This window comes from Leptopilina heterotoma, unplaced genomic scaffold, assembly GCF_015476425.1.
Source record: "Leptopilina heterotoma isolate Lh14 unplaced genomic scaffold, ASM1547642v1 Lhet_50, whole genome shotgun sequence".
Lineage (NCBI taxonomy): Eukaryota > Metazoa > Arthropoda > Insecta > Hymenoptera > Figitidae > Leptopilina > Leptopilina heterotoma.
Genome location: NW_025111108.1, coordinates 436,732 through 464,602, shown reverse-complemented (window position 1 = coordinate 464,602; position 27,871 = coordinate 436,732). Strand labels below are relative to the sequence as shown.

General features: G+C 28.2%; 1 protein-coding gene across 1 annotated transcript in view; it reads left to right on the top strand.

Annotated features, from left to right (window-relative positions):
• The first annotated feature begins 1,016 nt into the window (after window positions 1–1,016).
• LOC122507649 (glucose dehydrogenase [FAD, quinone]-like) overlaps window positions 1,017–27,871 on the top strand; it is a 404,897-nt gene continuing 378,042 nt past the window's right edge. The window contains exons 1-2 of the mRNA XM_043620473.1: window positions 1,017–1,136; window positions 1,494–1,621. The gene's annotated coding sequence lies outside the window, so the exon portion shown is untranslated. The remainder of the gene's footprint in view (window positions 1,137–1,493; window positions 1,622–27,871) is intronic.

The following is a 27,871-nucleotide window of genomic DNA, read 5'->3' as shown; positions in this document are numbered from 1 at the left end:
GAACTAAAACATATTATTAGAAAAAAACATTTAAATGATAAGCAAATTCTATTCTATATATTGTACGCATATTTGCAGAATTTTTAAGGGTAACAAGGTAAGCAGATTTAGATGATTTTATTTGTCTTTCCGAGATAACAATACTGTAAGCGCTCTTCAGTTCTTTGAGACAATGAACTCTTTTAAAGATAAATATTTAAAATTATATCTTACCAGGAGTAGTCTGCTTCGTTTGATGTTCAACTGAAGACATGGATGGTCTATTTGATTGTACAGATGCGGAATTTACATCATTTGGTTCACTTAATTCACCACTCTGATCTGAAAGATATTAATAGTTAAACCTTTAAATGATAACCAAATTACATTCTAGATATTGTATGTACGTATATTATATGCAGACTTTTAAAAAATAACTATACAAACCGATTTGAGCTGTGCAACTCGAGTGTAAAACATTTAAATCTTTTCAATCTAAGTTAACTCGAATTATTTAGTTCAAATGTTAAACATACCAAATCAAAATAGTTTAAAAGTTTCAAATTTTCAAAACGATCTTTGGATTAAAACACTAGTCGATTGAACCAGTAAATTAATTTTTTTATTTTGATTATTATTTAAAACAAAAAATTAAAAAAAATAAAATTGAAATAAAAGTTGTTTAGGAAACATAATATATCGACCACTGAGATAAGGTCTGGTTCACTCAACTCGACACTCTTATCTGAAACGTATTCGTAAATACAAATTTAAAAGTTAATCAAATTCTTAATGCTGCAATTATGAATGTATATTATTTGCAGACTTTTTAAAAATCACTGAGTAACCAGTGTTAAATCATTTTAGCTGTATACTGTTCAATATAAGAATACTTTAAGTACTTTTCCTTATGTCATTTTTTACAAATTGTAATCGCTTTTATGCTGTGAATATTTAATATTATATCTTACCACAGGCACTCTGCATCATTTGTTGTTCAGTACCTGCTGAACGAGGAACTGGTTTTGTTGGTATAGTTTTATTTAAGCTGACTTTTTCACCCCCTGATGGAATGACTATCTTCTTATTAGAATCTAGAAAAGAATATTATTTTGTATTGAATTCGTATTTGTTTCTCGATAAAGAATAGAAAAAAGGTATTTATTCATCATGATACATTAAATTATATATTTAGTTAGAATAATAAAATTTTTCTATTTAGTAATCTAAATTTTTTAGTAATTTTCCAATTTTTTTATTAAATTCTACGATTAATGATACATAACTGAAAATTTTAATAATTTATACAAAGATTTCAGCAATCGACAAATTTGTCAAAAAAATTAACTTTTGCTACAGTTATTCTTAACTAGTGAAAAATCGGTGACACAATACATAACCTCAATTAGAATATACTTATATATTGTATAATAGAATTTACTTATATCCTGTCAATTAGACGGTAGCATCAAGCGTCTTTAGAAATAATATTTAAAAATTTTATTTATTTTTAGGTTAATGTATTCAATTTTTTTATATTCGAAATTACATGGAATTCAACTTGTCATCACACAATTTGTATAAAATGAAAAATATTGTTTAAATAACTCGATTTCATATAGGATTCTAAGACTTCAGTGTGGTAAGTTCAATTGTTAATGGGAATTTATTACCTAAAATAGTAACCATTATTAAATTATACTTTAAAAAGCAATACGTTATTAAAATTTTGTGAGCTATTTAAAATTATTATTTCAGTTTAAAGTATTTTTCATATATGTATCTTTTTAAAGTATAACATTTTACATGGAGCTAAAATAATATTGTCTATTGTTATAAAATATTATTTGTTCTCTTAATAATAATTTGCAACAGTAACAAAAAATTGTATTATCTTTGACAATAAGTGACGCGCTTTAAAAAAAGGTTTCTAAAAAGAAAATCATTTTAAAGTTTTATTTGTTTTATTTTTACCTCAACTAAAAGTTTTTGTTTAATTATGTTAAATTAAAATTAGTTTTTACTTATTATTTTAGGTGTAGTAAAAACTGAAATATCAGCGATTGATCCTCTTTTTAAAAAAATACAAACATAACCTATAGTTTTGTGCTTCTGACTGTTTTCGGCACCCGCCCCGAGTTAACTCCAGGTTTATGGTGATTAGTTAGATCTAACAGAATGTTATTGATAATTGGAGAACCGATAACTTGTGGCGAGTGCCGAAAACAGACATCATGTAAATTTCTATGTGCCATAATTTGAAAACAATTTAAAAAATAAAACTTGTAATATAATGAAGCATATCATGAACTTGCATGACTTCCTCTATTAAAAATAAAGACTCGAAGATGACATTTTTTATATAAAATACATTTAGACTGTCGAAAAACATTTTTTTATTACTGTTAAATTTCTTTTTAAAAAAAATGTCATTAAATGTGACAGGGACAGTTGAGTAGTAAACGGGCAGCTTTTTCCAATGCATTAAACCGCATCTTCCTAGCTGCATTAGTTTTTTCACAATTTCACTTCAAAGTTAGGTACATTGACAAAAAACAGTGCGAAAAAGCAACTTGGTAAACTTCAAAGTCGATTTTCTCGAAATCTCTTTTTCGGACCGTAGGTCCCTTTTAACTGTCCCTGTCACAGATATTATATTCTTACATATAATTTAAAAAGAGGTTAAGAAAAAATATAATTAAAATTTTTTTTTAAATTTTCGTTTATAGAGGTCAAAATATTTTTTCATTCTATTTTTAGATTGTTTAAAGAATAATAGAAAAATATATAAATTATTATGTTGAAAGTGAAAATCATAGAAGACAATATTATTTCCTATTTCTTTGAGTTCATTCTCCTATTTTGAAAAATGTTTCTCTCGCAGTTTATAAAAAGCATTTATAGAGTAATATTTCATTAGGTTAAAAGTGACTATGCACTGTTGAGTGTGAATTAAATGTCATGTTTGGAGATTGAAATATAATAGAAAGCAGTGTTGCCAGATTGGAAGACTTTTCTTCAAATCTGAAGAATATTAAATCAATCTGCGAAATTTGAAAAATTTGAAGAAATATTGTAAAAACTTGAAAATTTTTTGAAAATATTTATAAACATTTAAATAATATAAACAAATTATTTTTTAAAAATAAATTATAATTTTTGTTCTTTTCATTATTATGATTATAATAATAAATGTAGGCTCAAAATTTCTGAAGCGTGCCACTAATTTTTCGATAGAGATATTTTTATATTTTATACCAATAATTTTATAGTAGGGGAGAGTGGCGCAAAGGCGCTAGGTTTACATTTATTGATGTATATTTTTTAAATTAAGCAATTAATTTATGTGGTCTTTGCTTTTCATTATTCTAAAACTAATCAACAAGAAATTTTAATAGTTGTTATTTAGTATATTAAAATTATAAATAACATTATTTATTGAAATTTAAAAACAATGCAAAAAATGCCTTTGCCCCACACGCTGGGGCAGCGACGTTTTCGCTTATATTTCTAAAAGAAAGCATTTATAAGCCGTAAAAAATTAACAAGTGATATTTATTAGTATAATATTTACGAAACATAAGGTTAACAACATATTATTAAAAGAATTAAAGTATTCAAATAAAAAATAAATAACTTTTAGTGATTCTAACCTTATATTGTGAATTAATACATAGAAAATTTAAATATTCAATCGTTTTTAACCAAATTATGTTCAATATTGCCTTTGCCCCACATAACAAACTTTTTTTTATTTTAAATTTAAAATATTTAGATACAAAATTAAACTTAATTAACCCCTTCGCAGTCAAGACCAAAATCTCATAAGTGGGCTCAAAATGCCGACAACTTTTTAAAAAACTAAAATTTGCGCAAACGAGCATACTATTGTATTTGAAGTCGCTGATTACGAATCCGATATCAGAGTTTGAAAATTCAAAATGGCGGATCCAATATGGCAGACATGAAAATTAAAAATCGACTGAATTCACTTGAAACTTGTTACTCAGGGGTTTTCCGGGTCGCTGATTACGAATCCGATATCAGATTTTGAAAATTCAAAATGGCGGATCCAATATAGTGGACATTTTCAAAAATTCATCGGATTCACTTGAAACTTGTTACTCAGGGGTTTTTGGGGTCGCTGACTACGAATCCGATATCAGATTTTGAAAATTCAAAATGGCAGATCCAATATGGCAGACATTTTTAAAAATTCATCAAATTCACTTGAAACTTGTTACTCAGGGGTTTTCGGGGTCGCTGATTACAAATTTGATATCAGATTATGAAAATTTAAAATGGCGGATCCAATATGGCGAAAGACATTCTCTAAAATTTATTTATTTATTTATTTAAGTCTAAAATTCATCGGATTCACTTGAAACTCGTTACTCGGGGGTTTTCAGGGTCGCTAATTACCAATCTAGCATAAGCAGGCTTCGAAGTCTAGTAGCAGGTCAAAAAAAGTGTGAAAAAGTAGCATTTTGGAAGAAAAAAGTGTCCTCTAAATTGAAAAAAGTAGCATATTAAAAATGAAGTAAAATAAGTTTTTTAAGTAAGAAAATTAAGTGAATATATGTTGTTGTCCAAAAAATTGAAAGAAAAAAATACTAAAAATAGGAATTCACAAAATTTTTTTTAAATTTTGATTTATAAACATAAAACATGAAAATATAATAGCTTTTTTGTCGATATTTTACATTGGAAAGTTTTATTTACATAATGAAATGTAATTGTTAATAATACTGAAATGAGATCTTTCATAAGAATTTGTTTTTTAATAGCAGACTCATAATTTTGAGAAGTTAAATTGACACCTTCTTTCTCCTTATTATTTTTTAAAAAACTATCAATAACTTTTTATCAGCCATCTAATTTTTAAAAATGAAACGTAAACATTTTTTAGTAATTTACTAATAACAGATATCAAAATGAAAAAAATGGATTGTTTTTAGTCATATAAATTTTTTAAATTTTAGAATCCACATAGCCATAATTTTGTACAATAATAAATTATGAGCAATTTAATTCCAATAAAAAAAATTATAATTTTTTTTCTAGATAGATCTTAAATCTTTATAAATGATTTTTTATTATTGAACAACCGACTTAAAACACTGTATTATTGAAAATACAATTAATATTTTTAAATTTGACATAAAGTTTGTAAACATAATATAATAAATAATCACGTTAAATAAATATTATTTTGGATTTTTAATCAAACAATTTATGTAACCAAAAGAATTAAGTTTTCATTCTTAATTGATTTTTTCTATACTTGATGAAACTTTTATAAAGTCAAAAAAGGTATTACTATTAAATTATATAGTGAAAAATGAAAAATTTAGTTTTTAATTTTTTTAAGAAGCTTAAAGAATAATAAAATTAGATACGAAAAATTCGAAACGTTAAAAATTTGTAATTTAATAAACATCCACTATTAGTAATTATTATAATATATTATAATCACGCGTCCAATAATAAATTTAATTCATTTGGCGGGTTTTTCGAAATCTACGAAATTCACCAAAAAAACTAAAATTCTTGAATTCTGTAAATTTTTTTTACATTTTTTGGAAAAAAGTAGCATTTAGTAGCTTTTTGCCAGAATAAGTAGCAAAAAGTAGGCTTGACCAAAAAAAGTGTCAAAAAAGTGGAAAAGTGTGTCACTTCGAAGCCTGCATACGATTTTTAAAATACAATGTGGCGTTTCGAATATAGCTAGCGCCATTTTAAAAAATTTATCAGATTTACTTAAAAGTTGTTACTTGGGATTTATTGATGGCGTAGATTAAAAATGTAATATCGGTTTTGAAAATGGCGGATCCAATATGAGAACAAACAGAAAAAATTAAAAAAAAACAAAATAAATAAAGGAGTGTAAAATCCGACTGCATATTTTCGTAATCAGCGAAAACACTCTAGTAACGAGTTTCAAATGAATCCGACAAATTTTAGAAAATTTCATTCGCCACATTGAATCCGCTATTATGCATTTTCTAAATCTGAAATCGGATTCGTAATCAGCGACCTCAAAAACCCCCGAGTAAAAAGTTTTAAGTAAATCCGATGAATTTTAGCAAATTTCGTTCTCTATATTGGATCCGCCATTTTGAATTTTTAAAATCTGCAATCGGTATCGTCATCAGCGACCCTGAAAACCCCCGAGTAAAAAGTTTCAAGTGAATCCGATGAATTTTAGGAAATGTTGTCAGCCATATTGGAACCACCATTTTTAATTTTCAAAATCTGATATCGGATTCGTAATCAGAAACCCCGAAAACCCCTGAGTAACAAGTTTCAAGTCAATTCAGTCGATTTTTAATTTTCATGTTCGCTATATTAGATCCGCCATTTTGAATTTTCAAAATCTGATATCGGATTCGTAGTCAGCGACCGCGAAAATTCCTGAGTAACAAGTTTCAAGTGAATCCGATGAATTTTAGGAAATGTTGTCCGCCATATTGGAACCACCATTTTAAATTTTCAAAATCTGATATCGAATTCGTAATCAGCGACCCCGAAAACCCCTAGATAGCGATAGAGGGTCGGATTAATTTTTTTTAATTATTATCCGCCATATTGGATTCGCCATTTTCAATTTTGGAATTCTGACCTCGGATTCGTAATCAGTGACCTCAAAAACCCCTAGATAGAGATAGACGGGACGATTACAAAACTTTTTAAAAATTGTCGTCCGCCATATTGGGTCCGCCATTTTGGATTTTTTGAATTTTGAATTTTTGACTTTAGATTCGTAATTATCGACCTCAAAAACACCTAGATTGCAATAGACGGGACGATTAGAAAACTTTTTCAAAATTGTCATCAGCCATATTGAATCCGCCATTTGAATTTTGTCATTTTGACTCCATGTTTGTAAGCAGCGACCTCTAAAACCCTTTAATAATAAGTTTTGGTAAAATTCTATATATTTTTTTTAAAGTCCACTTTTAAAAAATATAATTGTCCGACATATTGGATTCGCCATTTTGAATTTTTGAATTTTGAGGTTAAATTCGTAATCAGCGCAGCCAAAAACCCTTTGATGGACAATTTTAGGAAAATCCGATAAACAAACATTAATTTATAAAACAGAAATTTTTCAGTTTGTTTAAACATTTTATATGCAATATTTATTGTTAAATAAATAATATATAGTGTGCTAAATAATTCAAATAGCTTCGTTTGTTCATTGAAAGAAATTTGCAACTTGTCCGATGTCTTAATATTTATTTAAACAAAAGTTATTAACAAATATGTTTGGACGAGTATACTCGCCCTCATGCATACGGTAACGGTTTAGTTTGGACGAGTATACTCGGCTTTATGCGCAGGAGGGTTAAAAATGTGAAGCCGAGTTTCGACGATTGTTGCATTGGAATTTAACTGTGACGACTCGATTCTTGCTTTGCGTGGCTGCGAATGGGAGAGAAAACAGGAACGGATTTATGCTGGGGAATAATAAATAATGATGTTTCACAAGTAATATAAAGAAACTCGAAAGTTCATCGTTCTCCCGCATGAAGTCATCCCTGCTTTTTCTCTTATTTGCAACCGCGCGAAGACAGAATCGAGTTGTCAGAGTTTAATTTCAATGCATCAATCGGTCGAAACACGGCTTCACATTTTTAATAATATATCAAACACGGATTAATCTTTTTGCTTCCTCGTGAGGAAGCTTTGTAGTCGTTTAATTTACAAAATTTTTAAAAATCCTTTTAACAAATTTTCTTCTATATGGGACTATGTTATATAAGACCCTGAACAATTGTCCGGATGTATGTATGTGTGTGTGTATGTGTGTGTGTATGTGTGTGTGTGTGTGTGTGGATCCCGATTTTTGTGAACACGATAACTCAAAGAGGTTTTAACGAATTTGGCTAAAATTTACCAGGTATGTTTATCCTAAAAATATCTCGAAATGGATTGATAGACTTTAAAAAATTCTCAAAAAAAAATTTTTTTTTGACTTTTTTCTAAAAAAAATTTTTTTTCAAAAATTTTTTTTTAAGTTGGTTATTGACGTTAATAAATAATAAAATCTTATTCTTTGCATCAAGACGAATCGATTGGTATATAAAAAGTATAAATTGTATGAGAATTTGCAGAGTTAATCACAATTAAAGCTGAAAAATTCGCGTTTTTATCAAAAAATGAGTTCTTTCCGCAAAATTATGTTGACATATAAGAAAATCTTACTCATTTGTTTCTAAAATCTTATTCTTTGCACCAAGACGGATCGATTGGTATATATAAAGTATATATTGTATTTTAATTTATAGAATTAAAACCAATTATAGACAAAAAATTTGCACTTTTAATAGAAATTCATTTTTTCTTAAAAATCATGTTGCTGTACAATAAAATGTTATTATTTATTGAAAAATAAATCAAAAATCTTATTCTTTGCATCAAGACGAATCGATTGATGTATATAAAGTATATAATCTATTGAAAAATATAGAATTAATTACAATCAAATTTGAAAAATTCACTTTTTTACTAAAATTTTTTTTATTTATTTAGATTCATATTACTGTTTAAGAAAATTTTATTCTTTCTATTAAGACGAATGCACTTTATTTTATAAATGTTAAATTGTATTAAAAGTTATTTAAAAATTAAATATTCTTATTGTTAATGCTTCCTCCACGAGGAAGCAAATTTTTTTTGCTGATCGTAAAGAGGAAGCAAAATGTTCATGTAATGAACATCTGGATTTACAACTTGTTTAATTGTTGTTGTTGTTTTGTCATTTCAATAAGCATTTTATGAACGGGAGGCGTCGAAGTAGAAAAATAGGGTTTTTTTAAGAAGGAGGAGTTTAAATTTTATTTTAATTGGTCTAGAACATCCATTTTTTCTTTTGGGGGTTGGACTGGTAGGGGAGATTCTCCAATTGTGAGACGGGTTTTATTTTTGACCCGTAAATTGTAAACGGGTAAACGAAATTGTAAATAAAATACACCGTTCGAAAGGTAACAGAAATACGCAACTTTTATGAAAAGAAAGTGTAGTGTTTCGATGAACTCAAAAAATTTTACGATACATTTTCCGAGCACATCGCTTTTTTGAGAAAAAAATGACCAGTTTAAGACGCTTTTAAAAAATTGCTAAAATTTATAAAGTTTGTCATACAAAGTTATGTTTAGAATAAATAGTTAAATATATTGATAATATATATTATTATATACTAAATAATAATATTTATTCGACAAAATATGACTATCAATTATCAAATAAACACAATTTAATAGCTTTAACAAGAGCATTAAAATTGATTTCTGCTGAATCAATTGACTTTCTTCCACTTGACATGCCCAAAAATACTAGAAAAAAAATCAAAACAACATTTAAATAGTATGCCTGCAAAGTCGTATTTTTTATGCTGCCCAGATGGGTGTCGATACCGTCTCACAACTGGTGATATGCTGTGTATCACACCCAGAAATTGGCGCTATTTTGAAAAAGGAAAATTAAATTATTTTCAACCGTAGATTGCAGCAATGCAATATTGCATCACAAAATATAAGGAAAATACTAAAAGAAAATGCATTACATTTACTTTTTCCAATTAATTAACTTAGAAAAAAAGTACTTTGCATTTATGAAAAAACGCTTTTTAGTCGATCCTCACACACAGAGTTGGGATCTAATACAAATAATTAATATATCGGCATCGGCGCACACGTAAAAGTTGGCTCATTTAAAAAGAAATGTTTTTATATAAACCAATCGGCTTTTTAATATTGCATGTTAAAAAAATTGACTGTCTCACAACTGGAGGTGTCTCACAACTGGAGACACTCCCCTATATTTTAAATTTAAATATTAATTTTTCTCCATTTTGTTTAGCTCAACCGACAATTAGAAAAATAGGTTTCTTTAAGAAGGAGGAGTTTAAATTTTATTTTAATTGGTCTAGAACATCCATTTTTTCTTTTTAGGGGTTGGAATTATATGTTTTAAATTTAAATATTAATTTTTTCTCCATTTTCTTTAACTTAACTAACAAATAAAAAATTGCACTTTGAAAATAGGAGGAGCTTATTTTAATTGGCAAGAAGTATTTTTTTTCTTAATGGCTTAAGACTAAATGTAACTCTTTAAAAATTAAATATTTACTCCCTTTTTGTACTGTTGAACCAACGAATAAAAAATTGCTTTCTTAAAGTAGGAGGAGTTAGAATCTTATTTTAATTGGTCTAAAAATTAAGTTTTCTAATTATTTAAAAAAAACGGGAAAAATTGCCTATTTTATCTTTCTTAGTATAATTATTTATTTTCTGCTTTTTTATTTTTTATATTCTACCGAACATACGTTAAGAATTGTCTTTGTAATTGATTAAATTAAAAAAAGGTTTAGTTCAATATACAATAATACAATTTCTAGAATTGATTTAAATAAAATTGACCGACAGATTAGCTCGGTCGGATAAATGCCTGGCTCGGTGGGCGGATCAAGGGTACTTGGTTCGCGCCCATTAGCCTGGGATTTTTCCGGCACGTGAGATAATCTGAGCGGGAGGTTTGACGTCGAAGTATAATGATGTGCACCGTCGATTATTGTCCGGTACACACCATTAGAATTCGACTGTCGATAAACCGGTTGTACTCGGAGAGGTTTTCTACAGTTTCCCTCTCCACTGGCGAGAAAACCCATTTAGACGGGTGGTCCAGGCAAATGCGAGTACTCCTAACCTCAAAGTCGTTCTGTAGAAACGCAAAATCAAGTTGGTATATAAGAGTGTGTGTTCTGACAGTTGGCCAAGCCTCAAGTCATTTAAGAAAAAAAAAAAAAAAAAAAAAAAAAAAAAAAAAAAAATTTAAATAAAATTCATCTTGAAAAGTTGGTTTTCTTATTTCTTGTTTTGAATGCAATAATACAGAAAGCAGTTCGAATGTCATTCCCGCCATCTGTCGTGACAAATGCGCGGCGATATATCAGTAGTATATTATTATCGCTTTACACACACATACATACTCTCGCGGTATAACTGTCATCTCCAATTTTAAACATTAATTATTGAATAAGTAAACATTATTTAATTTGCCCTAAATATGTAATAAATAAATGCTTTAATGATTACTGTTGTCAAATTAAATAAGTTTTTCTAATTTTTTCTTTTTTTATTCACTAAATATGCTACTTCTTTGTCAGTTTTACATATCAATAATTTATTTATAATTGTTTAATTTACATAAAATAATTCAAAAATTTAATCTACAAATGTTGCTTTATTATTTCCGATAATTTATTTTATAATATTTCATTGAATAATAGCAATTTTTTGAGTTTACCAAAAATCTACTTTAAATCTACCATAACCCATTAACGCTCAAATGTCTAAAATATTATCATAAGAAATTTTATCCTAAATGATTAGACTTTTTTAACCCTTTAACGTCCAAATTTTTTTTTCCATTCAAAATTCATGACACTTGGTACCTAGGGGTTTTCGGGGTCCCTGATTACGAATCTGATGTCAGATTTCAAAAATTCAAAATGGCGGATCCAATATAGCGGACCGGAATTTTAAAATTTGGTGAATTTTTATGAAACTTGGTATCTAGGGGTTTTCGGGGTCGCTGATTACGAATTTTAAGTCAGATTTTAAAAATTCAAAATGGCGGATCCAATATGGCAGACCGAAAATTTAAAATTCGATGGATTTTCATGGAACTTGGTATCTAGGGGTTTTCGGGTTCGCTGATTACGAATCTTAAGTCAGATTTTAAAAATTTAAAATGGCGGATCTAATATGGCGGACCTAAAATTTAAAATTCGTTGGATTTTTATGAAACTTGGTATGTAGGGGTTTTTGTGGTAGCTGATTATAAATCCAATGTAGCTTGCAACTAGTGGCTTACTAAGTCCACGTCGTTAGTTCTGGGTCACGCAAAGTGTAAGTTGGTTTCGTATTTAAAAATTATTAAAGACCTAATACAGTTTCTAAAATTTATCCATTATCTTTAAATGCGACATTTTGAATATTGAAAATATGACATCTAATTCGTAATCAGTGACATCGAAAACCCCTAGATTCAAAGCTCCATATAAATTCATGAATTTAAAATTCTCGGTCCGCCATATTGGATTTGCCGTTTTTAATTTTCAAAATCCTACATCAGATTCGTAATCAGCGACCTCGAAAACCCCTAGATACCAAGTTCCATGAAAATCCATCTAATTTTAAATTTTCGTCCGCCGTATTGGATCCGCCATTTTGAATTTTAAAAATCTGACATTAGATTCATAATGAGCGACCTCGAAAACCTCTACATACTAAGTTTCATAAAAATCCATCAAATTTTAAATTTTTCTATCCGCCATATTGGATTTACCATTTTAAAATTTCAAAATCCGACATCAGATTCGCAATCAGCGACCTCGAAAATGCCTAGATACCAAGTTCCATGAAAATTCATCGAATTGTAAATTTTCGTCCGCCATATTGGATCCGCCATTTTTAATTTTCAAAATCTGACATCAGATTCGTAATCAGCGACCTCGAAAACCCCTAAAGACAAAGTTTCATAAAAATCCATCAAATTTTAAATTTTTCTATCCGCCATATTGGATTTACCATTTTAAAATTTCAAAATCCGACATCAGATTCGCAATCAGCGACCTCGAAAACCCCTAGATATCATTTTGTAATTAAATATATTAACCCTATTTGAAGATAGGTTTTTTTATTCTTTATGGTACAGCATATGTACCGCTGGACGTTAAAGGGTTAAGAACCCTTCGGTACTAGGGGGTATTGAGGTCCGCTCTTTCAGAATCCGGGGTCAAAAAAGCATTTTGACAAACAGGGAAACCAATATGGCGCCCAAAATGGAAAAAATACTGAAAAAATCGTAGAATTTTTTTTTTGAAACACGCTTTTCACATCAATAAGAATTTTTTGGCGGGTCTCATGTATGCTATAGGTGGATAAAATAGTTGTACTCTCGAATTGTGTACTTGACAACTTAAAAATTCAAGATGGCGGATCCAAAATGGCAAAAAAATCAGAGCAAAATACTTGATAAATAGCAGATGCATCATCAATATTCAAAACTTGATTTAAAACATCTGAAACTGACTTCTCGGAGGATTTAGGGATCGCTGATTACGAATATGAAGTTTAAATTTAAAAATTCAAAATGGCGGATACAATATGGCAGATGAAAATACACTCGACTTTCGGATCTTTTGCACTTACGGGACCAAATCCTCTCATTCCTTTTACCAAAACAAATGCCATGGTAACGCAAAACAAAACAATATGTATAACCAAATATTTAAATTAATGACAGTATTTATGTTTTACTTTTAATATTTACATTTATTATAATTAAAATTTTAATATAATTTTAATCACATAATGGAGGAGTTGTTCTAATTTACTTTAGATAACCAAATTTATCGCGAAATAAATGTTTTGACAATTTGATAGTCATTTATTTATTTAATGGGTCAGTCCATTGACTTTCGTCTGAGAGTCGTTGCGACCATATTTTTAAAAAATCTAATTTTCATATATGTGAAACTCGATGATTTTCTGAGTTCATTAATCATAATATAATGTTACAAATTTTATTCCGTATAATAATATTAATTATCAAAAGTAGGTGGTTCACGATGTGATTTCGTAACCTTAAATTTTTCAACTTTTTAAAAGACGTTATTATTCAAAAACTATTAAATATTAAGGGTTGGTACTTACCACAAATATAAATCTTTCCATTCTGCACGTTCTAACGACCAAAATGAACTCAAAATTCTATTATTTGTGGACGAAAATTGATTTTAAAAATTTTTTTATCCAAAAAAATTACACTTTTTGTTTTACTTACAACTTTTTTGTCGGACCTCAAAAAAATTTGGGGTTTTGCAAATATTTCTTTAAGAACATAATTTATCTTCTATTGAAATTTGACGAAGGTGTTTTTCTTCGTTCGCAAAATAATAATTATAAAAAATTTTGTTCAAAAAGGTTAATTATAATGCTTGAAATAAACAACAAGCATTGTTATTTTAGTGTCAATATCAACTTCAAGTCTTAGAATTAACCTTTTTGAACAAAATTTTTTATAATTATTATTTTGAGAACGAAGAAAAACACCTTCGTCAAATTTCAATAGAAGATAAATTATGTTCTTAAAGAAATATTTGCAAAACCCCAAATTTTTTTGAGGTCCGACAAAAAAGTTGTAAGTGAAACAAAAAGTGTAATTTTTTTGGATAAAAAAATTTTTAAAATCAATTTTCGTCCACAAATAATAAAATTTTTAGTTCATTTTGGTCGTTAGAATGTGCAGAATGGAAAGATTTATATTTGTGGTAAGTACCAACCCTTAATATTTAATAGTTTTTGAATAATAACGTCTTTTAAAAAGTTGAAAAATTTAAGGTTACGAAATCACATCGTGAACCACCTACTTTTGATAATTAATATTATTGTACGGAATAAAATTTGTAACATAATATTATGATTAATGTACTCAGAAAATCATCGAGTTTCACATATATGAAAATTAGATTTTTTTAAAATATGGTCGCAACGACTCTCAGACGAAAGTCAATGGACTGACCCTAATATAAAAGGTAAAAGGTGCGGGAGAAAAATTGCAAAAGAAGCGAGAGTGTAAAAGAACTGAATGCAAAAGATCCGAGAGTCGAGTGTATTTGAAAATCAATAAAATTACCAATATATTGTAAAATTTAAAAAATTCAAAATGGCGGATCCAATATGGCGGATAAAAATTTTTGAAAATCGATAAAATCGCATAGATTTACTCACTCGGGGGTTTTTGGGGTCGCTGATTACGAATATAAAGTGCAATTTTAAAAATTCAAAACGGCGGATCCAATATGGCGGATAAAAATTTTTGAAAATCGATAAAATTGCATAGAATTACTCACTCGGGGGTTTTTGGAGTCGCTGATTACGAATATAAAGTGTAATTTTTAAAATTCAAAATAGCGAATAAAATTTTTTGAAAATCGATAAAATGGTATGGAATTACTCACTGGGGGGTTTTTGGGAACGCTGATTCCGAATATAAAGTTCAATTTTTAAATTCAAAATGGCTGATGAAAGAATTGTAAAATTAATAATATTACAGGAAATTACTACTGGAAGGAAGATATCGTACTGTGTGGCATATTTTTTGGTTATGTTATAATTTATTTATTTTTAAAAAATCTTGGTAAGTAACTCTTATTCTTTTAATGAATTTTTTTTTCTATTATGCCGAAGCATAAGTCCAATAACGCAGCTGAAATTACATCACCTAATCCACAGAGAAGGAAATATTTAACACGTAGTTTTCAATATGAAAGAGACCAAGCAAATAATAACACAGGCCGACAAGATTTATTTTTGAAGAATCAGACAATACTTTTCCGAAGGTTTTCCACGTGTTGAATCCTCAAAATAGACCCTGCACGTCAGGTTATCGAGATATTTTAAGCTAAAAATGCAAAAAACCAGTTTTAGTTATATTTGATGTCATGTAACATCAAAAGATAATTTTTTCTCTAAAAAGTCAATATTGCACCTAAAAGCGCTACTCTTCCCCTTAATATCCATTTTGAAAATTTAAAAAATCTTCCTTTGTGTCTGAGTAATCGTTCATTGAATTTTCTGAGTTTGGTGAATTCTTTGAAAACTGAGTAGAAACAGACAAAACTTTGATAATAAAGAAGAATATAACTACAGACATCTAAATTTTAAATAGTTCTGAGGATTTTCGATATAATTGAATACGAATTCGATGTCAGATTTACAAAATTCAAAATAGCAAATTTTAAGCAAATACAATCCATTTTTAATTAAATCTTCTGCCATATTAGGTCCGCCATTTTAAATATAAAAAATTGAACTTCATATTAGTAATCAGCGACCCCGAAAACCCATGAGTGAGTAATTTCATGCAATTTTATCGATTTTAAAATATTTTCATCCGCCATATTGGATCCGCCATTTTTAATTTTAAAAAATGCACTTTCTATTCGTAATCTGCGACCCCAAAAAACCCCGAGTGAGTAATTCCATGCAATTTTATTGATTTTCAAATATTTTCATCTGCGATATTGGATCCGCCATTTTGAATTTTTAAAATTAAACTTCATATTCGTAATCAGCGACCCCGAAAACCCCCGAGAAGTAATTTTCAGATGATTTAAATCAAGTTTTGAATATTGATGATGCATTTGCTATTTATCAAGTATTTTGCTCTGATTTTTCTGCCATTTTGGATCCGCCATCTTGAATTTTCAAATTGTCAAGTACATAGTTCGAACCCACACAGCACAAGATCTTACTCCAAGTCTACAGGAGACTTACACGTTGTGTCCCCTGGTGGACACAATGTTAACACAAAATGTCCGCCTCACAGTAAGCTTACATGTAGGGCCGAAGTAAACTTTCACGGTAAGGACGAAGTAAGCTTACACGGTAAGGTGGAGGTAAGCTTACACGGTAAGGTTGAGGTAAGCTCATACGGTAAGATCGAGGTAAGCTTACACGGTAAGGTCTAGGTACACTTATACGGTGAGGTCAAAGTAAGGTAAACCATACTTTAAAAAACTTTTTAAATATAATATTAAAAATAAAAACGGAAGTACCGTAAATGGTTTTTATTTAAAAAACAAATTTAACATATAAAAACACATTTTCGATGAAGTGACAATAATTTGTACGGAGTAAGTAAACACAAAGAAAATAAATACGAGTATTTAAATTAAAAAAAAGAATTTTTTTAAAAATTCAAGGAGTAATAAACTAAAAAAAAGAAATTTTCTATCAAATGAGGATTACTTGCATTGAAGTGTGATATTCTTTTTAAGAAGTGCAGTTCGTTAAAGTTAGAAAGAAATGCAAAGATTCTGAAATCGTTTTTTAACACTAATTAATTCTTAATATTTAAACAAATTTTTAAAACATAATAAACTTGAAAAATCTAAATAATTTCAGGATAAACATATTATATAAATGATTTTTGGTAACAGTAAATTAAATTTAAAAAATAAACAACCTTTTTCGCATTTTTTGGTCCAAGTTCAACGAACTGCATTTTTAACCTTGAGAGGGCCGGGGAATTTTCACTACTATTTTCATCGAATTGACTTTTTATTTAATTTTACTTAATAAAAAACTAGTAAAATTTTTAAAAATTTTCCGGCCCTCTAAAGGAAAAATTACGTTAATGCTTACAATGTGTTCTCATTCATATAACAAAAGTAAAGATTAACATAATTAAATTACAAAAAACAAAATGATAGAAATCCAAATGCAAACGCAGCATTTTAAAAATTATTATGCCTTTCAGTTGCGAGAATCTGTAACAGAAAATGGATACAATAAGCTATGTAGGTAATAGCCAACGTTGTTTATTATAAAAGAGATATTTCTGGGCACTAGCCTTATTTGCTGAATTTAAAATTCATCTTAAAATAATATATTCCAATTACCGTGTGATATTTTTTAAGTCTTTAAATTTCAGTTACCTTTATGCATTTTGAAGTTCCGGCCATAACTTTGACACCTATTTGAATCTTTCAACTGTCTTGTAGTTTTTCTGAAAACCTATATAAATAAAATTAGACTTCTGTCAGTACATTGCTTTAAATTTTAAAACTTTTACGTAAATTGACGATCTGAACATTAAGGTTTCCAAAAATATAACTATAACAAGTTATATATGTATTTGTGTATGTATGTATGTTTGTGACTGTCACAAAACTTGGTACGTCAATCACTCGTAAACGGCTAAACCGATTTGAGTAAAAACTTGACAGTGCACTATATATCGGCCCAAGTTAGATTTATAAATTTACAGATTTAAAAAAGATTAACTAGAATGGGAAACATGTCACTTTTTCGAAAATTTTCAAATTATTCATTTTTTGATAGATTGCTTCTAAACTTTCTACAATTGGTTTATTGCATGTTGTTTAGTCACATTTTAATATAATTTTACAAAGAATTACCACTTAATAATCTGAGGTACACCACCGAAAAAAAGTTTGTTAGACAAATAGGGCTTAAGTTCGAGAATTTTAACATGTTTATTCATTAAACAATAAAATTATAAAATTTAAGGTCTGACGAAGTTCACGTCCACTTTTAACTTTTCAAAATTTTGTATTCTAAAGCATGTATTACATTGAAACTATGTAGTTTTAAAGTTAAATTTTTTAAAAATTAAACGTAAAATTCCAAGGATTAACAAAGTATGTTCAAACATACAGGTTTTAAGGGAGCATAATATTTTTTCTGAAAGCAGATTGACCATATTTTCTATTATTGTATTAGAATAAATGTTTTACTCACTTTAATGAAGAAGATATTGCAGGCCAGAACTTCTTCCAGGAAATTGAAATGTCTTGGACTAAAAAGTTTTAAAAGAAGTTAAGAATTTTAATTTTCAAACCACTTTTTAGTAATTAATCAACTAAATGTTCTTCACGTGCTGTTGAATTCCTACAAAGACAACAAAGCAAATATAAAAAAGTGTAAAACAAAGAGATATGTGGACGTCCGCATGAAATGGTCAAATTTTGGCAATATTGTAGATACCTCTCCCGAGTCAAAATTTAAACTATCTTTTAGTTCTCCAAAAACCTCTTTTTAACATCTTTTAAGCCTCTTTAAACTTCCAAATCCTCTTTTGAATGTAAAAACTGCAGAAATGGATTTTTCCACACTATAAGTGGTTCAAAAGAGGTTGAAAAGTGAAGTAAGGAGGCTTAAAAGAGGTCCGAAAAAGATTTTTAAAAATATTTTGAAAACTAAAATTGGAATTTTTTTCACAGTATTATATTTTAATTGCCCTATAGAAGATGCAAATAATAGTTTTTGAATGATTTTAATAAATCTATTAGCATAGGTAGAAATTTGAAAAACTTAAATTTCACAAAAATTTGAAATCCTCTTTTCAACCTCTAAACATCGGAATGTGGATTTTTCCGCATAATTTTTAGGATGTTGCGCGCTTCGCTCGCGGTGTTTTGAAATTGTTTTGCTTTATTTGTGTTCTTGTTATTATTTCCTATTATATGTTTAATAAAATATTTTTTTTCTTAAAGTTACTACGACTTTAAGGATTACATTCTCATCACATGTTTTTGTTTGCTGATGATTGACAGATTAAGTGGATTAAAATGTATATTTTTGGTAGAGATGTGCAAAAAGCTCGAAATGTCGATACGAGCCAAGTCCAAGCCGGCTCGATGTATCAAGTACTCGACATTTTCGAGTACTTGAGTGACTTCAAGTACTCGACATTTTCGAGTACTTGAGTGACTTCAAGTACTCGAAATATTCGAGTACTTGGGTAAATTCGAGGACTCGATTAAATTTGAGCACTAGAGTGAATTCGAGTACTCGAAACTATTCGAGCTTTTTACACAGCTCGGCTCGGCTCGGCTTGAAAAATAAAAAGCTCGAAAAAGCTCGATCAAGATTTGAGCTTCAAGCTTTCTGCACAACTCTAATTTTTGGTCTTGATGATTAAAATTGGAAAGTTATTTTTAATTATACTAACTCTCTTAGCAGAAACATGATTTGCAGAAGCAGCTAAAATATTTTTAAAGTATTATTATCAAGTTGTTGATAAAAACGAATTTTTATAAAAGTTATAACATTTTACAAAATCAATAACAAATTCTTTAACACAGTTAAGGGAGCGTTCACAAATGATGTCACGCAATTTTTCGGGATTTTAGACCCCCCCCCTACACTGTCACGCTACTTCATGCAATTTCACTTGCAAAAATACATTGTATCACGTTTAGTAGAGACCCCTCCCCTGGCCCCAAAAACGCGACATCATTTGTAAACGCTCCCTAAGCTGACTGACCCAAACTCTTAAAAAAAGTAGTTTCTGACGAAAATAGCTGGTTAACGAACTTGGCCTTCATTTTTGCACCAACTTTAAGTGTGTTAAATTTAAAAACGATCGGATAAGTTTTTCAAGAGTTATCGTGGGAACAAAATTTTTGGTCTACAGACAGACAGACAGACGAACAGACAGACACCATCGCCGGACCATGTTTTTTGGGTTCAGGGGACCCCAAAACGTCGAGATTTCATGAAATTAGCAAAAGTCAATTTTCGACCAAAACTAATACTTTCTCATATGATGAGAATGTAAAAATTTGCCAAGTTACGGAGATTCAAAGTTGTAATTGTCAAAACACTATAGTTTTGATATAAACGAGTTTAAAGTTTGAGTGTACCTTTAGTTCCTTAATAAAATATAAAAAATAAAATTATTACGTCTTTATAATTACGATAAAATTATGAAAATCACAGAAATAAACCTAGGATACTTTGCGCTTTTTTCTCATCAATAATATAAAAATAAACGAATTGACATTATTCAGGAAACTAGAACCTACCAAATCTGACCTTTCCATGCGAACGTCCACGTGTATAAATAAGTATGTACATGTCAATGTTAAATTGAAACTTACTTTTCTTTTCGTTTGTCTCTTAATTTGCAATTTTTTAGCCATGTGGCAATGTTGTTATCAATTCCTTTGTCACATATTTTGACATTTTTTTTTAATTTGCGAAATAGTAGAATGTTTTAAATTGAGCGACAAACATACAAAAGAGTGGTATAAAATTTTCAACAATTGTTGCAAAAAAAAGTATTTACCGAACACTAATTTATAAAGCTCTGTTCCTTGAAAGCCAGTTTTTCGCTTACTTCTTCCCGCAAAACGAAATGAATCGCCAAATTTAAATGTAAAAATCTCATTCATCATGGCTGACACTGTGAGGCTTGAATTATTAGAGTATGTGCCAACGTTTTTGAGGGCATCAAGCTATAAAAAAAGTAAATAATATTACACACTTGTTATATGAAATCTGATAAACATTAGAAAATTAAATACACACCATTTTATCGCGAAACAAATTATCTATTTCTAGTTTGGCTTCCACAGTGATGAAAGTTTCCTTATCGCCGATAGGAAAACTTTTTAAGTCTTGGTCTTTTTGTCGAAATGATGTTCCTAATTGTTGATTACTTTGGAGAATTTTTCCATTATTCTGTATATATCGAAATACAAATTCCGAAGAAACTGTTATTTTATTTAATTTTTTTAAAACAGTCACCTAATACGGGTTCACTAAAAAATATTAAATAAATAATAAAATTATACATAATACTAATGTCTACACGGAGAGAAAAAACAAAGCTTTTCCCCATGAAAAAATATGCATTTAACGCATGAAAATTATCACAGTAAAAATGCAGGACACTCACGGGTTTTCCCGGTGAGATTCTTGCAATGAGCTAAGGCCAATAGGGGCTAAAGCGTGGCCTAACCACTAAACGCAAGAAATTCATCGGGAAATCTGGTGAAACTGCTACCTGAAAAAGTCATGAATTGAAGTCACGGGGAAAAGCCTTGTTTTTTCTCTCCATGTACATTGGTACTTTCAAGAGTTCTTATGAATTAACCTATATGTGGACGTCCACATGAAAAGCGACCACTTTGTCTATTCAGGATTCCGATATAATCGCAATTTTCTGAAAATGGTTCAGATTTTCTATTTTTAGGGTTCCGTACACCATAGGTGTACTGACGGAACCCTTATGAAATCACTCGTGTGTCCGTCCCAGCCACGCAAAATGGGCTGTCCCCCCCTTAACTTTTACAAATCTCAACGAGATTGAAAATTAAGGTTGAAATTAGGTAGGGATCTTCAGTTTTAAGTGCAGATTACAGGAAAAATATAGCGAACCCGATTGACGGACATATTTGCGAACTAGGAGGGAAAGAAATTCAATTTTTTCAAAAAAATTGCAAAAAATGACCCTGTCCCCGCCCTTAACTTTTACAAATCTCAACCTTATGAGCTGAAATTCGGTAGGGATCTTCAGTTTCAAGTGCAGATTACAAGAAAAATATAGCGAACCTGATTGACGGACATATTTGCGAACTATGAGGGAAAGAAATTGAATTTTTTTGAAAAAATTGAAAAAATTACCCTGTCCTCCCCCTTTAAATTTTAAAAATCTTAACTTGATTAGCTGAAATTCGGTAGGGATCTTCAGTTTCAATTGCAGATTACAGGAAAAATATAGCGAAATCGATTGACGGACATATTTGCGAACTAGGAGGGAAAGAAATTCAATTTTTTCGAAAAAATTGCAAAAAATGACCCTGTCCCCCCCTTAACTTTTACAAATCTTAACCTTATGAGCTGAAATTCGGTAGGGATCTTCAGTTTCAATTGCAGATTACAGGAAAAATATAGCGAAATCGATTGACGGACATATTTGCGAACTAGGAGGGAAAGAAATTGAATTTTTACGAAAAATTGCAAAAAATGACACTTTTCTCTTCCCCTTTTGAACTTTTAGGAATCTTAATTTGATGAGCTGAAATTCGGTAGGGATCTTCATTTTTAAGTGAAGATTAAGGTAAAAATATAGCGAACATGATTGTTTAAGATATTTGTGAAATTTAAGGGCAAGAATTTGAATTTTTTGAAAAAATTACAGTGTCACTAATTTAACTTTTATAAATTTAAATGTTGTGAGTTAAAATTCAGTTTGTATATTTTTTTAAGTGCTAATTACAGAAAAATAAAGATAATGTGATTGGCGAAGATAAAAATAAAATAAAAATAAATATATATATATAAAATAAATAAAATAAATATATTATACTAGCTGTCGTACCCGTCTTCGACGGGTTTTAGTTTCTTCTAATACATTAAATAGCGTGTGTCTACCAGTCTCGAAAAATGGGAAATAGCGGAGAATTTAATTTGACCGGAAAAAATAATAATTAGCTAACATTAACTATTTCATTAGATAAATATTACTATTTTAAATCAGTGATTGACTTTTTATCATCAAATAATTTATTTTTAATTAATTAAAATGCAGAGAACAATGTTTGTCAATTATTTGTAGAAATTTAATTATTGTATTATAAGTTAATCCAAAATTTCCACCAGTTTTTGGTAAATATTCAAACAAAATTTTCATCCACAATTAATTGTATCATAATTGCTAAAATCTAAAATAAGACCTATATTGCAGGCTGAATTCACAGTTTTTCCCGATTAAATTAAATTCCTGCATATTTCCCGTTTTTTCCAGTTGGTAGAACCTCTGTTAAAAGTATTAGTAAAAACAAAAACCCGTCGAAGAGTATTTTCATAAAATAAGTGAATTTTTGTAGTCACTTGTAGATTTATTTAATGTTAATTCTTCTCAAGAAAATTTATATTTGATGAGAAAAGATACACCTGTAAAAATTTGGACAAAGCTGGGAAAAACCGGATAGTTTGTTAAACAAAAATAATAATAGACACCTTGTTTAACTTTTGCCTTTACATAATGCTCAAAACATCCCTAAAAGTTAAATCAAGAATTAAAATAACAAAACTTTTTACTATTTAAGTTTTTTCCCAGTAGCATAATGCAAGTATCTTATCACAGAGGTATTCTTAAATTTCTGCAATATCAATTTTATCATAAAAAATCTCCATTTTTAATATTTTCGAAATTTTTGCAATTGAAAATTGTTGATTAATTGGATAAACAAATAATTCTAAATTCCATTATTTTTAAGTCAAAAGTTTATTAGAGACCCCAAAAATACTACTGAATTAAGCTTGATAGTAATTGGTCTGTCAATTATAATTTTTCAATTTTTTTATATTAAAAATATTTTTATACTTATACTTCCATCTTATAGTTACAGGACAGTATTTTTTTCAAAATTATGCTAAAATATGACAAAATAACATGTAATATTTAATTACTGAAAGTTTAAAAGATATACAATAAAAAATATAAAATTTAGAAATTTTCAATTTTTTGAAAAAATTGAATACCTCCCGTTCTAATTAATATGTTTAAAATCTGTAAATTTATTGTTTATATATATTTTATATAACTGATTAATTTACAGCAATCTGTCAAAATTAAAAAAAAAAATTACGAATTTTTTGGAAAATTTATAATTTTTTTTCATATTTAATATTATTTTTTAATTCAATTTATTGTTATATATCATTGTATATATTGTATATATCATTGTTATAATCATTTGAATTATTAATAAATTAAAAAATGTATGCCAATCTGCAAAAATTAAAAAAAGTTTTTTTTTGAATTTTTTGAAAAATTCATAACTTTTGTTTAGCTCAATATTTTTTCATTAAATATAGCTAATATTTTAAGTTAGACCAATATCTAAAAGATTGCCAAATTTTACTTCAATCGGTCAAGACGTTTTCAAGTTATACGCGAACAAAATTTTGCCGACATACATACATACATACATACGGGTTAGATTTTCTCAAGTGGACCTTAAATTTTCAAAAGTTGAAATTTATCACTGTAAATGTGCAAAAAGATAGTTCTATTAGAGTTACGAATAACCTGTAAATTTTATTTAAAAATATTCAATTGTTTATTTTTTATAAACAATTGAAATTTTATGCATAACATTTTTAAAAAATGCATAACTTTGACAAAAATTGACGAAACTTGATGATTCTTTTTGCAAATTAACTATGAAATTACAAACTTTATAAAAATAATGTTTACTCCATCAAAGCTCTTAATTTGTTATAAAAAATAATTATTTATTATAAACCAATTAAAAATAAAACGTGTTCTGGATAACCATATTCAATTTTATAAATAAGAACTTTAAGAGAATTTATTAAGGATTGCATATCAAAAAGAAAAAATTGTTTCAAGCAAATATTTTATTAATTATGAATTTTTTTGTAAGCGCGCGCAAGTTCCGTGATGTGGGCTCCCGCGTCTGACGAATGTCGTGTGCCCCGCTTTGCACGCTTTAACTTGTTTATTTTGGAAGGTTTTCTTTCATAATTTTTTTCAAATTTGGTTTGTATGTTTTGAACTAAAATTCGATTGGAATACTTGTTTATAATAAAATTAGTAGGGTAGAGTGGGGTAAAAAAGCCATGGTGTAAAAAAGCCATTTGAGTTTTATTTAAAAACTATTAAGCCGATTTATCAGCTGTTTAGAATATAAATACTATTAGGTAATACGCAACTTTTGAATCTAGTTTGAATGTTGTACCTAGATTAATATTGTTTTTAATGTAATTTTAATTTTTTGTTGCTTTTTTGAAAACATTTTGGTGAACTTTTCAAACATATTACAGTCTGATTAAGTGAACAAAAAATAAAAATAAATGTTTGTACATAAGGAGAAAAGTATACCGAAAACGTATACAATGTTAATTTTTGGAAATTGAACTGAATTAACAATTTATTTTTGCTTTTTTAATAACTGGTCTTGGGTGTAAAAAAGCCAGGGCAAAAAATCCATTGAATATTTTGTGAAATTCACTTGTTTTCTATTTAAACTAACCTTATTTTACAAAATTTCTCGTGTTTATTTAATAAAATAAATTAAACACGACGAAAAAGTAGTTCAAAGTGCATTTAAAAAATAAACAATGAATAAACGGTTGCAACGAAATATGTTATCTGTGGTGAAAGTTAAAGAGAACTTTTAAAAAAGGTACGAAAAATTGGCAGTGCAAATCGAAAACAGGTAAACTTAATATAATTTTCAATTTTGCTTGCTAAAAACTCTTTCATAATTATTAAAATATGTTTCAAATAAGACTATTTGTCATATAAATAAAGGAAAACTATAAAAATACCTAAATTGATAACATGTTTTGCTAAAATCGTAGGGTGGCTTTTTCACCCCACCAGGTGGTGCAAAAAAGCCACTTACAGTGCTTTCGTAAAACTCTTATAACTTAGTCCTTTCATGAGATAAAAAATATTTCCGTTAAGAATTTTCAAGCTTAATAACTAAACTTTCAATAACAATTGGAAATTTGAGAAAAAAATTTTAAATACAGATTTTACAGCATCAAAAGTAAAAATGTGGCTTTTTTACCCCACTCTACCCTAATATATTATTTTATTTATATTTATTTATGTAATCTATTTTAAGTTTATTGTTTAATTGTTTTCAGTTGAATATTTCTTGCTTCCAGAAAAACAAGTTTTAACTAATTTTTTTGTATTATATAATTTAAAAATATTTTTAATTTACTTGTAAACTTCCGTACCTATTAAAATTAAAAAGTAGTAATACAATATATTTTACTACTAAACAGATTAAAATTTTTATGAGTGTTTTAATGCAATCTGCTCGGTAAGCTAATGTGGTAAAATTTTGTTCAAAATTACGTGAAGGTAAAAAAAATTTTACTCAAACTGAAAGGATTTTTATGAAATTTATTTCATAAAAAAATTATATTGTAATTTATATAGTATAAAATAAGTTTTTTAAAAATCCTTTCAGTTTGAGGATTTTGTAAAATTTTATTTGTAAAAAGATAATATTGTAATATAAATTTTTTAAAAGTTCGTTCAGTTTGAGTAAAATTTTTTTTTACTTTCACGTAATTTTGAACAAAATTTTACCACATTATGCTTACCGAGGAAATTGCCTTAAAACCCTCATAAAAAATTGTAGTCTGTTTAGTAGTAAAATATATTGTATTACTACTTTTTATTTTTAATAGGTACGAAAGTTTACAAGTAAATATATAAAATTATAGAATTAAGAAAAATCAGTTAAAACATGTTTTTTTCGAAGCGAGAAATATTCAACTGAAAACAATTAAATAACAAAAAAATAGTTTTGTTTTAAGCGGATTCCTTTTTTTAATGCATATTTTCCTCTTGAATATGGCTCAAAAATAATCCTCTTATCTTAAGAGCAAAATACTCTTCCATTAAGTGTAATATTCTTGATTCAAGAGGAATTTTCCTCTCAAAAGAAGAATATTTTTTTTCAGTGAATAAACTTAAAATAGAAATTATAAATAAATAATATAAATAAAATAATGTATTACTATTTTTATTATAAACAAGTATTCCAATTGAATTTTAAATCAAAACATACAAACCAAATTTGAAAAAAATTATGAAAGAAAACCTTCCAAAATAAACAAGTTAAAGGGTGCAAAGCGGGGCACACGACATTCGTCAGACGCGGGAGCCCACATCACGGAGCTTGCGCGCGCTTACAAAAAAATTCATAATTAATAAAATATTTGCTTGAAACAATTTTTTCTTTTTGATATGCAATCCTTAATAAATTCTCTTAAAGTTCTTATTTATAAAATTGAATATGGTTATCCAGAACACGTTTTATTTTTAATTGGTTTATAATAAATAATTATTTTTTATAACAAGTTAAGAGCTTCGATGGAGTAAACATTATTTTTATAAAGTTTGTAATTTCATAGTTAATTTGAAAAAAGAATCATCAAGTTTCGTCAATTTTCGTCAAAGTTATGCATTTTTTAAAAATGTTATGCATAAAATTTCAATTGTTTATAAAAAAAAACAATTGAATATTTTTTAATAAAATTTACAGGTTATTCGTAACTCTAATAGAACTATCTTTTTGCACATTTACACTGATAAATTTCAACATTTGAAAATTTAAAGTACACTTGAGAAAATCTAACCCATACATACTTTTATTAATATAGACAGATATGTTAATATTAATCAATCATTTTTCTTATATATGAGGCATTCTTTGTCAAGGGGGCCCACCTTCTCTCCAAAAATGGTTTGCGTTTGAATTACCAGCTATAAGCTTAAAAGTTATATAGAAAGGAATACTTTTAAATGCCGAGTGGCAGTTTTTAAAAATTCAAAATGGCGGATCCAATATGGCGAACATATATTTAACAATGTAATGAATTCGCTTGAAACTTGTTACTCGGGGGTTTAAGGGGTCGCTGATTATAAATCTGCGATTAGATTTTCAAAATTCAAAATGGCGGATCTAATATGGCGGACATATTTTTAAAAATGTTATGAATTCGCTTAA